Source organism: Nomascus leucogenys, chromosome X, assembly GCF_006542625.1.
Source record: "Nomascus leucogenys isolate Asia chromosome X, Asia_NLE_v1, whole genome shotgun sequence".
NCBI classification, from domain to species: Eukaryota; Metazoa; Chordata; class Mammalia; order Primates; family Hylobatidae; genus Nomascus; species Nomascus leucogenys.
Genome location: NC_044406.1, coordinates 126,620,439 through 126,638,039, shown reverse-complemented (window position 1 = coordinate 126,638,039; position 17,601 = coordinate 126,620,439). Strand labels below are relative to the sequence as shown.

Below are 17,601 nucleotides of genomic sequence, written 5' to 3'. Positions count from 1 at the left end.
ACCAGTAAAGATATTAAATCAGTAATAAAAGGTTTTCCATCAAAGTAAAGCTCAAGACCTGATGGCTTCACTGCTGAGTTATATCGAACATCTAAAAAAGAAATAATACCAATCCTTCTCGAACCTCTTCTAAAAATTTAAAGAGGAGGAAATATTTACAAACTCTTTTTGTCAAGGTCAGCATTACCCTGATACCAAAGCCAAACAAGGACAGTATAAGAAAAAAAATTACAGGTCAATAACCTTGATGAATATAAATGCAAAAATTCTCAACAAAATACTATTATAGCAAACCAAATTCAACAACACACTAAAAGGGTCATCCACCATTATCAAGTGGGATTTAACCCTGGCATGCAAAGTTGGTTCAACATTTGCAGATCAGTACATGTGATCCATCACATTAACAGAATGAAGGACAAATTCATATGATCATCTCATTTGATGCAGAAAGAGCATTTGACTAAACTCAACATATTTTCGTTATTACAAATGCTCACCAAATTAGGTGTAGAAGAAATGTACCTAAACACAGAAAGACCACATAGAAGCCCACAGGTAATATTATGCTCAATAGTGAAATTTGAAAGCCTTTCTTTTAAGATTTGAAACAAGACAAGAATGCTCACTCTGGTCACTTCATTCATCATAGTATTGGACGTCCTTTCCAGGGCAATTTGGCAAAAGAAAGAAACAAAAGGCATTTAAAAAAGAAAGAAAGAAGTGAAATTGTCACTGCTTGCTGATGATATAATTATATATATAGAAAACTTTACAGACTCCACCAAAAAAACTGTTAGAACTAATAAACAAATACAATAATCCTGCAGAATACAAAATGAATACATAGAAATGAGTGGCATTTCTGTATGCTTAACAATAAACTATCCAAAAAAGATCAAGAGAACAATTTCATATTCACACACTACAAAAAAAAAAAAAAAACCATAGCAATGAATTGAACCCAGGTGGTGAAAGGGTTGTACACTGAAAACTACAACACACTGATGGAAGAAATTGAGTAAGATATGAATAAATGGAAAGATATCCCATGTTGATTGAGTGGAAGAAGAAATATTGTTAAAATGTTTATACTACCCCATCTACAGATGCAGTACAATCTGTATGAAAATTGCAATGTGACAAACAGAATTTAAAATATTATGTGATCTTCTAAATAGATGCAGAGAAAGTATTTGATAGAATCCAGCATCCCTCATGTTAAAAACCCTCAAGAAAATTGGCATAGAAGAGACATACTTTGCCGGGCGTGGCGGCTCACGCCTGTAATCCCAGCACTTTGGGAGGCCGAGGTGAGTGGATCAGCTGAGGTTAGGAGTTCGAGAATAGCGTGGCTAACATGGTGAAACCCTATCTCTACTAAAAATCCAAGAAAACTTAGCCGGGCACGGTGGCGCGCACCTGTAGTCCAGCTACTCGGGAGGCTGAGGCACCAGAATCACTTGAACCTGGGAGGCAGAGGTTGCAGTAAGCTGAGATCGCACCACTGCACTCCAGCCTGCACCGACAGAGTGAGACTCCATCTCAAAAAAAAAAAAAAAAAAAAAAAAACTTCAAAGTAATAAAAGCCATGTATGATAAACTCACAGCCAACATCACTCTGAATGGGGAAACGTTAAAAGGATTCCCCCTGAGAACTGGAGCAACATAAGAATGCCCATGCTCATCACTTCTATTCAACATAGTACTAGAAGTCTTAGCCAGAGCAATCAGAAAAGAGATAAAAATAAAGGAAATCTAAATTGGAAAAGCGGAAGTCAAACTGTCACTGTTTGCCAATGATATGAATGTATATCTGAAAAATCCTGAGTTGAGTGTCCTGAGAGGTCAGATTGTTGTCAGACATGGACCGTGGACATGGACATGAACATGAAGAAAGTAAAATGGAACTTTCAGATTATAAACAATGGAAAATAGAAGGGACACCATTAGAAACTGTCCAGATGCTGGCTGCATAAGGGCTTAGGTATCCATGGGGCTGCAATGAAGCTTGGAGATACATGGGTGGCTTTGCAAACAATGTTTCCTTTGTTGGTGTCTTATTAAAAGCATTCAAATGAGGATTTGCTGCATTTGTGGTAGTTGTAGGGGCTGAATATTACCTGGAGTCCCAGAATAAAAATAAGAAGCATCACTGAAGATAATATATGGAAGTAGGTTAGTTGGTTTTTAACTCTCCAAAATAAGAGTTTTTTACTGTAGCCTACTCATTTGAGTTTGTCCCTTAAAACATGTTAGTAAGATTTCATAAAGTAAAAAAAAGCAAATCCCAAAGATTTATCCAAAAAGCTCCTATATCTGATAAACAAATACAGTAAAGTCTCAGGATACAAAATCAATGTACACAGATTAGTAGCACTGTTATACACCAACAACCAAGTTGATAATCAAATCAAGAACTCAATCCCTTTTACAACAGCTGCAAAAAAATAATAAAATACTTAGAAATATACTTAACTAAGGAAGTGAAATATCTTACAAGGAAAACTAAAAAAACACTCCTGAAAGAAATCATAGATGACACAAAATGGAAACACATCCCACTTTCGTGGATGGTTAGAATCAGTATTGCAAAAATGACCATACTGCCCAAAACAATCTACAGTTTCAATGTAATGCCCATCAAAATACCATCAACATTCTTTACAGAACTAGAAAAAAATTCTAAAATTCATAGGGAATCAATAAAGAGCCTGCATAGCCAAAGCAAGACTAAACAAAAAGAACAAATCTGGAGGCATCACATTACCTGACTTCAAACTATGCTACAAATCTATAGTTACCAAAGCAGCATGGTCCTGGTATAAAAACAGGCACATAGACCAGTGAAATAGAATAGGGAACCCAGAAATAAAGCAAAATCTAATACTTACAGCCAACTGATCTTCAACAACGCAAACAAAAACATAAAGTGGGGAAAGGACAGTGTATTCAATAAATGATGCTGGGAAAACTGGCAAGCCACATGTAGAAGACTGAAGCTGGATCATCATTTCTCACCTTATACAAAATTAACTCAAGATGGATTAAAGATTTAAATGTAAGACCTGAATCCATAAAAATGCGAGAAGATAACATCAGAAAAACCCTTGTAGGCATTAGCTTAGGCAAAGATTTCATGACCAAGAATCCAAAAGCAAATACAACAAAAATAAAAATAAATAAATGGGACCTAATTAAACTAAAAAGCCTTTGAACAGCAAAATAATAATAATAATAATAATAATAATAAATTAACAGAGTACAACAGACAACCCTCAGAGTGGGAGAAAATCTTCACAATCTTTACATTTGACAAAGGACCAATATTCAGAATATACAAGGAACTCAAACAAATTAGCTAGAAATGAACCAATAATCCCATCAAAAATTGGGCAAAAGATATGAATAGAACATTCTCAATAGAAGATACACAAACATATGAAAACAAACATAAGAAAAAATGCTCAACAACACTAATTATCAGGGAAATGCAAATTAAAACCACAATTAGATACTACCTTACTCCTGCAAGAATGGCCATAATTAAAAAGTCAAAAAATAATAGACATTGTAATGGATGTAGTGAAAAGGGAATACTTTTACACTGCTGGTGAGAATGTAAACTAATGCAACCACTATGGAAAGTAGTATGGACGTTTCTTAAAGAACCGAAAGTGGAACTACCATTTGATCCAGCAATCCCACCACTTGGTATCTACCCAAAGGTAAAGAAGTCATCACATGAAAAAGACACATGCACATTCATGTTTACGGCAGCCCAATTCCCAAATGCAAAAATATGGAGCCAACCTAAATGACCATCAACCAATGAGTGGATAAAGAAAATGTGGTACATATACACAATGAAATACTACTCAGCCATAAAAGGAATGAAATTATGGCCTTTGCACCAACTTGGATGGAGCTGGAGGCCATTATTCTGAGTGAAATAACTCAGGAATGGACAACCAAATATCATATGTTCTCACTCATAAGTGAGAGCTAAGCTAAGAGAATGCAAAGACATAAGAACAATAAATATAATGGAATTTGGGGACTTGTGGGGAAGGGTGGGAGGGGGTAAGGGATAAAAGACTACATATTGGATATAGTGTACACTGCTCGGGTGATGAGTGCACTGAAATGTGAGAAACCACCACTAAAGAACTTATCCATGTAACCAAAATCCACTTGTACTGCTAAAACTTGAAATAAAGACAAAAATACAATGTGATTTTTCATAGAAAAACAATCCTAAAATTTATATGGAACACAAAAATCAAATATCTAAAGCATCTATAAGCAAAAGCAAAAAGCTGAAGGTATCACATTACCTGATTTCAAACTACACTAAAAAGCTATAGTAATAAAAACAACATGGTACTGGCAAAAGAAAAAAAAATAGGCACGTCAACCAATGTAACAGAAGTGAACCCATGCGTGTACATTCAACTGATTTTCAGTAAAGGTGCCAAGAATACGCAATGCAAAAAGAACAGTCTGTTCCATAAGTGGCACTGGGAAAATGAGATATTCATATGCAGAAGAATGAAATTAGGTTTGTATTCAACACCATATACAAAAATCAACTCAAAATGGATTTAGGACTTAAACATAACACCAGAAACTATAAAACTACTTGAAAAATGTATAGGGGGAATAATACATATTTGTCTAGGCAAAGGTCTTTTTGATTTGACCCCAAAAGTAAAGGCAAGAAAAGCAAAAATAGGCAATTGGGATTACATCAAACCTAAATGAAGCAAATAACAGTGTGCAGAGACAACATACTTACAGGTAGGGAGGAAATACATGGAAGCTATATACCTGATAAAGGGTTAATATTCAAAATATACAGGGAATTCAAACAGCTCAATAGCAAGTAAACAAAATACCCAATTTAAAAATGAGCAAGGGACCTGAATAGACATTTCTCTAAAGGGGACATACAAATGGCCAACAGATATAAGCAAAATGCTCAATATTGCTAATCATTTAAAAATCACATTAAAACCACAATGAGCCTTCACCTCATGTCTACCAGAATGGATATTATCAAAAAGTTGAAAGATAAAAAGTGTTGGCCAGAATGTGGAGAAAAGAAACCCTTGTACACTTTTAATGGGGGATATAAATTTGGACAGCTTTTCTGGAAAAATTCATGGAGATTCCTCAAAAAAGTAAAAATAGGAGTACCATATAATCCAGCAATCTCACTTTTGAGTATTGAATATGTGCCCAAAAGGTTTGAAAACATTTTCTTGAGGTGATATCTACACAACCATGTTCATTTCAGCACTATTCACAGTAGTCAAATTATGGAATCAACCTAAGTGTCCATCTACAGGCTAATGGATAAAGATTATGTGGAATATATAGACATTTGAATATTATTTAGCCTTTAAAATAAGAAAAATCTGTCATTTGTGACAACATGAATAAACCTGGAGAACATTATGCTAAGTGAAATAAGCCAGGCACAAAAAGACAAATACTACCTGTTCTCACTTAATTGTAAAATCTAAAATAATTGAACTTACAGAAGTAGAGAGTAGAATGGTTGTTATAGAGGCTGGAGCATGAGGGGAAAGGGAAGACAATGGCCAAAGAGTACAAAATCTCACGCTGGAGAAATATGTTTTTGAGATCTATTGCACAGGATGGTAAATATAGTTAATAATAGAGGATTGTACATTTTTAAATTGATAAAATAGTAAATTTCAAATGTTCCCACTACATAAATATGTTAACTATTTCAGATGATGGATATGTTAACTAGTTAATTTAATTATTTCACATTCTATTCATAAAGCAAAACATCACTTTGTACCCCATAAATAGATGCAATTATAAATTGTCATTTACAGTAAGAAATTTAAAAGAAGACCATGCTAGACAAGATTTTTAATGTTAGTCCCATTTTAGACATGACAAAATGAGGTAACACACAGTAGCTAGATGGCAGATAAGAAGCCTAAAGCACATCTACATGTTTTCAGGGTTTTCAAAGGTTTTCTCCTCTAAGAAGCAGTTCCCAATCCCCATAGCCTCTCAATATAATACCAAACAGAGCACATTTGTGCACAACTCTCTTAGCTTACTTTTGGTTTATTCTTAGGGTTTCTATTTAAATTCAGAGTATATACGTGCAGGTTTCTTTCCTGGGCATATTAGGTGATGGTGAGGTTTGGGATGCAGATTTTTCTGTCACCCAAGTACTGAGCATAGTAACTAACAGTTGGTTTTTCAACCCTTGTCCCCATCCTCCCTCCTACCTCTAGTAGTCCCCAGTGTCTATTGTTCCCATCTTTATGTCCATGAGTACCCAATGTTTAGCTCCCACTTATAAGTGAGAGCATGAAGTATTCGGTTTTCTGTTTTTGTGTTAATTCACTTGTGATAATGGCCTCCAGCTGCATCATTGTTGCTGCAAAGGACATGATTTTATTATTTTTTATGGCTGCGTAGTAATCCATGGTGTATTTGTGCCACATTTTCTTTATGCAATCCACCATTTTTCGGCACCTAAGTTGATTCCATGTCTTTGTAATGGTGAATAGTGCTACAATGAACATGTGAGTGCATGTGTCTTTTTGGTAGAATGATGTATTTTCTTTTGGATATATACCCAGTAGTAAGATTCCTGGGTCAAGTGATAGTTCCATGTTCTTTGAGAAATCTCTAAATTATTTTCTATCGTGGCTGAATTCATTTACGTTCCCACAAATGTTGTATAAGCATTCCCTTTCTCCACAGCCTCCACAGCATCTATGATTGTTTGACTTTTAAATAATAGCCATTCTGACTAGTGTAAGGTGATATCTTATTGACATTTTGATTTGCATTTCTCTGGTGATTGGTGGTGTGGAACATTTTTTCATATGTTTATTGGGTGTTTGTATGTCTTTTTCGAGGAGTGTCTGTCATGTCCTTTGCTCGTTTTTTAATGGGGCTCTTTGTTTCTTGTTTGTTGAGTTGTTCCTCATAGATTCTGGGTATTAGGCCTTTGTTAGATGCATAGTTTGTGAATATTTTCTCCCATTCTGTAGGATGTCAGCTTACTCTGTTGCTAGCTTCTTTTGCTGTACAGAAGCCCTTTACTTTAATTAATTTCCACTTGTCAGTTTATTATTTTGTTGCAATTGCCTTTGAGGACTTAGTCATAAATTCTTTCCCAAAGCCAATGTCCAGAATGGTGTTTCCTACGTTTTCTTCTGGGGTTCTTATAGTTTGAGGTCGTACATTTAAATCTTTAATCCACCTTGAGTTAATTTTTTTATATGGTGATTGGTAGGGGTTCAGTTTTATTCTTCCGAATATGGCTAGCCAACTATCCCAGCAACGTTTATTAAAAAAAACTGTCCTTTCCCTATCCTTATTTTTGTTGACTTTGTTGAAGATAAAATGTCTAATGGCAGCTTGATTTCTGGGTTCTCTATTCTGTTCCATTGGTCTATTTTTGTCTGTTCTTCTCTGTTTTTATACCAGTAGTATGATGTTTTGGTTATAGTAGTCTTATAGTATAGTTTGAAGTCGGGTAATGAATTGCCTCAGGCTTTGTCCTATTTGCTTAGGATTGCTTTAGCTATTCAGGCTGTTTTTCTGTCCTATATGAATTTTCAAGCAGTTTTTCTAGTTCTGCAAATAATGACGTTGGTAGTTTGATAGGAATAGTATTGAATTGGTAGCTTTCTTTGGGCAGCATGGCCATTTTAACTATATTGATTCTTCCAATCTATGAGCATGGAATTTTTTTTATTTGTTTGTGTAATCTGTGATTTCTTTGAGCAGTGTTTGTAGTTCTTGTGGAGATCATTCTCCCCCTTGGTTAGATGTATTCATATGCAATTTTTATGGCTATTGTAAATGGGATTGCATTTTTGATGTGGCCCTTAGCTTAAACATTATAGATGTATAGAAATGCTACTGATTTTTATACATTGATTTCGTATCCTGAAACTTTACTGAAGTGGTTTATCAGTTCCAGGAGCCTTTTGCTGGTGTATTTATGGTTTCCTAGGTATAGAATCTATATATTTCTATAGTATTTATTCACTCTCCATTGCCCCAAACTTCAGAATCAATTTCTCTTTTGTCCACTTCTTACTTTGTCAATCCTTCCATGGAATCATTCATTAGTGGTAGGCATTGAGAATGCAAAAATAAATAAGATATGGGACATGCCGTATGTTATCTTCCTATCAGCTCCCTCCAGCCCTACTGACATTTTGCTATATCTGCAACAGACAAAATGCCTATGTTCTTTAAAGTAGTTAAATTTTCTAATCCATCTGTTTTGAATGCTGTTTCACCTCACACCCATATCTACATTGCTTACTTTTTCATGTTTGCATAGAGTAAGTATGTCTGCAGATGAAATGCTGCACTGTCACCTTACTACTGAGGCCTTCCTCTACCTTCCTATAGAAGCAGCACACACCCTTCCTCTTCTTTATATTACATATAAAATTATATCTACTTAGATATAGACACAAATATAGATGATATATCTACACACACATACTCCTTTGTATTAGTCTGTCTAATTTATAATGTGGTCATGAGGGCAGAAATTTTTGTATCTTTTATTCACTGTCTTTCCATCCCCAGGAACAGTGTCTGAAAAGAGAACTCAATAAATATTTGTTGAACAAAGGAATAATTACATTTCCCTGTCTATCTGTGCAGCTAGACTGTGAATTTCTCAAAACAGAAAGAGCACATCTGTCTTCACTGTTATATCTACAGTGCTTTGGAGGGGACCTAAGACATTCTTGGTGCTCAGTTGAGATTGGTAGAGCAGAACTGGGCAATCTTTCATATTCCTCTATATCAAGCTGCAGTATAACCCTGAATTGTTTCTTCTGACAACCTCAAATTTACCCCTCCTCCTTCAACTCCCCACTGAGCCTCATTATTCTTATGGTGTTCATTATCCTTACCTAATAACTTTTCCAACACTAATCCAGAATGAATATAGCTTTATTCTCTGAGGACTTAGTTTACTGAGGGTCTTTTGTATCTGCCAAGTATTCTGCACTTCATGAGATATTTGTTGATTAAGTTATAAGAGAGGAGCAATAACTTCATATATGTGAACATCAGCACACTACAGTGTTTTGAAATGCTATTTGGAGCAATACAATTTTAAGCTAGAAAGACATAAAAAATACCTTCTAAATATAAAGCTAGCTAAATGAATTCCCCAATCAAGATTTTGCAAGTAATTACAGAATTGGATACATTCTGTGAGTTAATAGACTTCCTTTTTTAGGGCATAACATCCTTAATATCCACATAATGCTTTCTATGTGTTCTTTATGCTGCCTAACACAGTTTGAATGCTCAATAGATAACAATCAAATTAAAGCCATGGCAACCCTAAAATTAGTAAGTCCAATAAAGTGGTGCTTGGCTCTTTCTCTTTCACAGGCAGGTGCCTGCCAAAAAGCTTGCATAACAAATGCAGTATAACCCGAGTCATTGGTATTTGGTCCGTTTTCTTACAAGAAAAACATTTATAATCTCCAAATAGTGGAAGGAAGGATACACAGAAAAACAATGACAAAATTATTGGAGTTTTGCTCAAAATGACAAAATAATAAATCAGAATTACAACAGGCCACTGACCTTCAAATATTCTCGAAAACAGATTGCAGGAAACACCCTGACTTAGGAGAGGACAAGAAGGACCATCAAATGGCTCCTTTTCACTGGTGACTTTCTCTTTCCTCATCGGCCTGTCTGCCACAGTAGCTGCCAGTATAATGGAACAATAAGATTTGGATAAGGACAAGCACCACTCTACCCATACCCTCTCTTTGCTAATGAGTAGGTATTGTTGGCTGACAACAAAAGGGCATCTTAGTTATGCCTTTGTGTTCTTGTGGTTTGCTATAAAACAATTTATAATTGCACACACACTCTAACATACACAGATAAACTTATTAATGTTTCGTAATCTATTTCAAAGGTTGGATTTCACACTTCTCAACTGAGACTTCTGTGGTCCTTGTGAAGTCCTGAGAAGAGAGTGCACTTTAATAAAAATATGTTCCACATCACATGTTTTAAATAATATTTTAATCCTCACAATGCCTCTCTGAGGTAAATGTATAATGATATCCTCATTGAAAATGATAAAATTAAGAATCAGATTGTCACGTACACTGTGTTATACAATCATCCATTATTCAAGTAATGATTCAAAATCCAATAGATCTGACATCAACACCTATAATCTTTCCAGAATAGCATGGTAACTTCAAGTACTATAAAACAATATCTGAACTGAAGGTCCATTAAATGGTTGCAGTCATTGTCCTGATGTTCTATTTGAATAGAATAAAAGGACTACATCTGTTTGGGTATGAGACCCTTTATGTTTTCATACACATTATTCCATATAATTTCTCTGTCTGCTTTGTCACAAATGATGGGCCTAAGCAAATAAATGTGTTTACTGCCACTATCATCTCAGAATCAAGAGAATCACTTTATGAGAATGGAGTGGAAAGTCCTGTTCATGGACCTATATTTCCTCAATATTTTCCCACTCAGCCAGCTTCCCCAAACATCTGTTGCCTATTCTTTGAACAATTCACTAAATATCAATAATAACAATATCACTGTGCATTATTACTGCTATATTAAGGATAAAACAACCAGACACTTGATAGAGTTAAGTAACTTATTCATAGTTACACAAGAGGCAGAGCCAAATATTAAATTTTAGTCTTCGAACTGTGAGATCTGTGCTTTGCCACGATATATCTTTGTTTTGCTATTGATCTTCATGTAGGTTTATACATGTGCACACAGACATGCCTGCCTTGTCTCCTTAATTAGACTGTAAGCTATTAAAATGTAGGGATTGTTTTTTGTATTTATTTATATGTCATATTATACCTTGTTAAATTGTACGTTATACACGATAATCAAGAAATGGGAATATGTATTTACTGGTAGTACAGAAATGATTTAATAGAAATGTCAAATAAAAACTGATTTCTATTAATATATGGAAAAATGACAGAAGGTACTCCAAATAATACAAATATTTTCAACATACTCTGGTATTTAACATAGAAATCAATACAAAACACCACCAAAAATATTTATTTTTGAGAAATTGGTATGATAACATCAAAAATAAACTTATATAGAACTCTAACCATTTAATCTTAAGCTATAGCTCAATATAACTAAAGCATGTTATATGTGAAAGAAGTATGTAGCCAAATAAACTGATGGTAAGGCCTTGGTTTGTGCAATACCTACCTAAAATATCAAAAGAATATGTGCAAAATGACCTATTTTATTTTTCTATCCTATGCAATTGTTCCTTATTACTACAAGGCAGAAGAAGTTTTCATGATCTAACAATAATTCATTCTAATACATTTATATCATCATTTATTTTTTGAAATTTTATGCAAATCTATGTGTAATACCATAAAATTAATCCTAAGTAGGAAATAAGGAAATTGTTTAAGTAGATGCCTGGGGAGGCAGGCTGAATGAGAAAATATTGAGATAATATAAGTCCATGAAGAGGACACATTGAGTGATTCTCTATATTCTGTGATGATAGAGGCAGAAAACACATTTCCTTAGGTAAATCATTCATCAATGAACAGAATGAAATAAAATACTAGTAATTTAATTCTATCAGAAAATTTTTGCTCTTTAGGCAGGCTCAACATTACCATTTTTTTCTTAATCCTAACTAAAATATAAACCCAACTTTCATTGAGTAGGGAGCACAATACCAATTGCAATTCCTATGACAGCTGCCATCATATGTTAATTTTCACTTTCACTTTAGGTTCAGGGATATATGTGCAGGGGTGTTATACAGGTAAATGGCATGTTTCAGGGGTTTGGTGTGTAGATTATTTCATCATCCAGGTAATCAGCATAGTACCCCATAGGTAGTTTTCTACCTTACCCTCTTCCCACCTTCCACTCTAAATTAGGTCTCAGTATCTGTTGTTGCCTTCTTTGTGTCCATATGTACTCAATGTTTAGCTCCCACTTTTTAGTGAAAACATGCAGTATTTGGTCTTCTTCTCCTGTGTTTATTTGCTTAAGATAAGGCCTCCAGCTCCATCCACGTTGCTGCAAAGGACATAATCTCATTATTTTCTTTTGCTACATAGTATTCCATAGTGTATATGTACCACATTTTTTTTTATGCAATCCACTGTTGATGGGCACCTAGGTTGATTCCATGTGCTTGCTGTTGTGAATTGTGCTGCAAAGAACATTTATATGCATGTGCCTTTATAATAAAATGATTTATATTCCTTTGGGTATATACTCAGTAATGAGATTGCTGGGTCGAATGGTATTTCTGTCTTGAGGTCTTTGAGGAATAACCACACTGCTTTCCACAATGGGTGGACTAATTTACATTTCCACTAACGGTGTATAAGTGTTACCTTTTCTCCTGAACCTCACCAGCACCTGTTATTTATTGGCTTTTTAATAATACCCATTATGGCTGGCGTGAGATGATATCTCATTGTCGTTTTGATTTGTATTTCTGTAATGATCACTGATGTTGAGCTTTATTTTATATGCTTGTTGGATGCATGACTGTCTTCTTTTGGAAAGTATCTGTTCATGTCCTTTGCCCACTTTTTAATGGGGTTGCTTGTTTTTTGCTTGTAAATTGACTTAACATTCTGGATATTAGACTTTTGTCAGAGACATAGTTTGCAAATGTTTTTCTCATACTGTAGTTGTCTGTTTACTCTGCTGATAGGTTTTTATTCTGTGCAGAAGGTCTTTAGTTTAATTAGGTTCCAGTTGTCAATTTTTGTTTTTGTTTCAATTGTCTTTGGCATCTTCATTGTGAAATATTTGCCATGTCCAGAATGTTATTTCCAGGGTATTTTAGTTTTAGGTTTTGCATATAAGGCTTTAATCCATCTTGAGTTGATTTTTATATATAGCGTAAGGAATAGGTTTAGTTTCAATCTTCTGCATATGGCTAGCCAGTTATCCCCGCATCATTTATTGAATGGGGTGTCCTTTCCACACTGCTTGTTTTGGGTGACTTTATGGAAGATTAGCTGTGTCTAGGTTAGGTGTGCAGAATTATTTCTGGGTTCTCTATTCTCTATTCTTGAGCACCTGGCTTTGTTATTTGACCTCTCAAGGTTATGAACCTTCTGCATCAAAGGGACCAAAGTGTTTTCGGACTACTGGTCACAACACTCTGATGGGTGGCACCTGCTAAAGCACTTTTTCAGGCTGTGGTGGTGGTATCCATGCTCATTCACATGTGCCAGCAGCAGTGGCAGCACAGTGAGGTGCACATTTATTGAATCAGTTGGGATGCTGGTGGGCGCAGGGGTACCAGTCTCTTTGTAGATGTTTGCAGTGGTAGTGGTGGTGGCGGCGTAGTACAGGTTGTCCTATTACAGACACCAGCTTTCAGTTATTGAAGGAAATCAGCATGGGAGATGAGAATATTAATTTATTATTGTCAGTCATTAGATTTGTCAGACACAATTTTAGTATCAATTTTCTGCACTCTTGATCCCATGATTATTAAAAAGCCACTGAAATCCCAGCATTTTCCCTCTCTTTGCATCCACATCCCTGTGCTCTATGCCTCTGTCAGTCAAAATTAAGCATTACTAAGTCACATAAATGTGACAGTCCCTTTAACTTCTAGTTCTTTGTACACACTGTTTCTGTGAAGAAATTCTTTCTGCCCAAATTTGTTCAAATCAACAAATTGACTTATTTTTGATACTTAGTTCTATGAATTTTAACACATGTATAGATACATGTAAAGATGACCACAATCAGGATAGAAAACAGTTCCATCACTCCCAGTGCTTCTTAGCACCATCACTTTAGAGTCACACCTTCCCCACCCCTCTAACACCTAGAAAAACCACTGATGTAGTCTCTGTCACGTAGTCTTGCCTTTCCAAGAACGTTACAGAAATGGAATCAGACAATATCGTATATTTTGAGACTGGCTTCTTCCACTTGGCATAATGGTTTGATATTAATGCCAACGAGCCAACTATTGTGGAATCGGTAGTTTAATTTCTTTTATTACTGAGTAGTATTTAATTGTATGAATATACCACAGTTTATTTATTGTTATCCATTGAAGGGCATTTGGATTGTTTCCACTTTGGTATATTGTGAATAAAACTGCTATGAACTTTCATATTCAAGAGTTTGTGTGAATATAAATGTGGCAGGCTGGATAACAGTCCCCAAAGGTATCTATGTTTTAATCCCCAGAACCACTAAATATGTTACCTTATATGGCAAAACATACTTTGCAGATGTGATTAAGTTCAAGACCTCGAGACGGGAAGATTATCCTGAATTATCCTGGTAGGCCCTAAGTCTAATCACAAGCATCCTTATAAGAGGAAAGCAGAGTAAAAATTGCCCCAGAAAGAAGAGGAGTAGGTAGTATGACCATGGAGGCGGATAGTGGAGTGATGTTGCTAAAAACCAAGTAATGCCAGTAACCACCAAAAGCTGGAAGAATCGAAGAACAGATTTCCAGTGGAGCTTCTGCTGAAAGTAAAGCTCTACCAACACTTTGATTTCCACCCAGTGAAATTGATTTTATATTCCTATTATCCTCTGCAGAACTGAGAGAATATATTTCTGTTGTTTTAAGCCACTGAGTTTGTGATAATTTGTTATAGCAGCCAAAAGAAACTAATTTAATAGGACTTCATTATTTCAGGTTAAATTGCACTCCTGGGAGTACAATTGCCAGGATGTACAGTAAGTAGTGTTCAACCTGAAACTGCAAAACTCTTCCAAATAACTGTAAAATTTTGCATTTCCATCAACAATGTATGAGAGATGAAGTTCCTCAGCTTACTTTTAAGCACTTGATGTTATAGGTATTTTTTTATTTTATCCATTTTAATTAGCATGTAATGCTATTTAATTGTGGCTTTAATTTGCATTTCACTAATGGCAAACAATTTTAAACGTTTTTTCATGTGTCTATTTGCCATTCACATATCCTCTTTGGTGAAGTATAAATTCTACTCTTTTGCCCATTTTCTAATTAGATTGCCTATTTTTTAACCACTGAGTTTTGAGAGTTCTTTATGTACTCTAGATACCAGTGCTTTTTTGGGTATACGGTATGCTGTCTTTACATTCTCTTAACAGGCTTTTTCATAGATTTAAGCTTTTTTAATTTTGATGAGGGACATATTAGCACTTTTCTTTTATGGGTCTTGTTTTCAATGTCATTTCTAAACTTTTCATAAAACCCTCAGAAACTAACAAAAATCTTACATTTTTCTTTTAAAGATTTTATCATTTGTCATTTACATTTAGAGCCATGATTCATCTATTTTAGGTTCATTTTTGAGTAAGATGTGAGATTTAAGTCAACATTCATTGTATGTCTATGATTGTCCAATTGTTGCAATATATTTGTTGAAAAGAGTATCCTACCTCCTTCAAATTGCCTTTGCAAGTTTGTCAGCTCTCAGTCAGTAGTACTTTGTAGGTGTTTTGATGAACTCTGTCTTGTATTCCATTGACCTACATGCCTATCCCTCCACCAGTTCCTCAGTCTTAATACTGATAACTGTAGCTATATAGAAAGTTTTAAAATTAGGTAGTGTGGTTCCTCCAACATTATTTTCCATATTTGAAATTGTTTTAGTTAAGCTAGTTTATCTGCCTTTTCTTATACATTTTAAAATATGCTTGTATTATATATATATATAAACAATCCTGTTGTGTTTTTGTAGAATTTGCATTAATCATACAGATAAAGTTTGAAAAAGATTGACTGTTTTTATTATGTTGAATCTTCCAATCCAAAGCCACATGATTTATTTAAATTTTCCTCCATATGTCCCAGCCGCATTTGGTGGTTTTCAGCATAAAGATCCTGTTTATGCCTTAGTAACAAAACCAGACAAAGATATTACAAGAAAGGTCAACTACAACATCTCCCATAAACATAGTTGCAGAAATCTTCAACAAAATACTACCAAATAAAACTCAACAATGTATAAAAACAATTATATTACAACTGAGATTTATTTCAGCTATGCAAGGCTGGTTTAAGACTCAAAAGTCAATTAATGCAATCTATCACATCAACAGGCTGAACAAGAATATCATATGATCATACAAATGCAGAAAATGTACTTGCCAAAATCCAAAAAATATCCATGATAAAAAAAATCTCCCAGCAAACTAGGAATAGAGGGAATCTTCCTCAAACTTGATAAACAATATTTATAAACAACCTAGAACTAACACCTTACTTCATAGTGAGAAACTGGATGTTTTCCTCATATAACCAGGGTCAAGGCAAGATCACTAACATGGATGTTTCATCTCATGCCTTCTATTCAACATCATACTGGAAGCCCTAGCTAATGCAAAAAGACAATAGAAAGAAATAAAAGATGTACAGTTTGGGAAGAAAAAAATAAAGCTGCTTTTATTCTCAGATGACATGAGTGTTTAAGAATAAAATCCAAAAGAATCAATAACAACAACAACAACAACAACAAAAACTCCTGGAACTAATAACTGGCTATGAGAAGGTTGCAGAATACAAAGTTACTATTCAAAAGTCAATTACTATCTTAATACTATCAATGAACATTGGGAATTTGAAATTAAATCATGATGGTCTTTACATTAGCACAAAAAAAATTTTAACAAATATATGTACAAAATTCTAACAAATATATAAATCTAACAAAATATGTGTAAGATCTATACATAAGAAAAACAAAAGTTCTTCCAACTGTTGAAGAAAAACATCAAAGAAGTTCTAAATAAATGGAAAAATAGTCCACGTTGGCAGATAAAAAGACTCAATATCATTAAGACGTCAGATATACCAAACATGATGTACAGATTCAATGCAATCCTAGTCAAAATCCCAGCAAGTTATTTTGTATGTCAACATACAAATTTTAAAGTTTATGTAGAATTCAAAAGACCTAGAATAGCCAACAAGATATTAAAAGAGAATAACAAACTGGGAGAACTGAATTACCAGACTCTAATACATTATGAAGCTACAGAAATTATGACACTGTGGTACTGGCAAACAAATAGACAAATCAATGGAACAGAGAGTCAAGAAATGAACCCTCACATAAATAATCAACTGATCTTTGACAAAAAAGCAAACATGATTCAATGGAAAAAGGATAGTATTTTCAAGAAATGGTACAGGAAGCAGTAGAAATTCACATTCAAAAGGAAAATGAATGTTGACATAGACATCATACCTCTCACAAAAATTAACTCAAAATAAATCACACCCAAATGTAGAACGCAAAATATAAAACTGCTGGAAAATTACATAGGAGGAAGTCTAGATGACTTTGGGTTCAGATATGACTTTTTAGATACAACTCCAAAAGCGCAGAAAAAATTGATAAACTAACTTTATGAAAATAAAAAAATTGCTGTTCTGCAAGACATTTAAAAAGAAGGAAAGGGTGGGTGCGGTGGCTTATGCTTAATCCCAGCACTTTGGGAGGCCGAGGCGGGTGGATCACGAGGTCAGGAGATCGAGACCATGGTGAAACCCCGTCTCTACTAAAAATA

General features: G+C 34.6%; 1 pseudogene; it reads left to right on the top strand.

The window, feature by feature from the left end:
- Positions 1–1,865: 1,865 nt before the first annotated feature.
- Positions 1,866–2,159, top strand: LOC115833299 (annotated as a pseudogene).
- Positions 2,160–17,601: the final 15,442 nt, after the last annotated feature.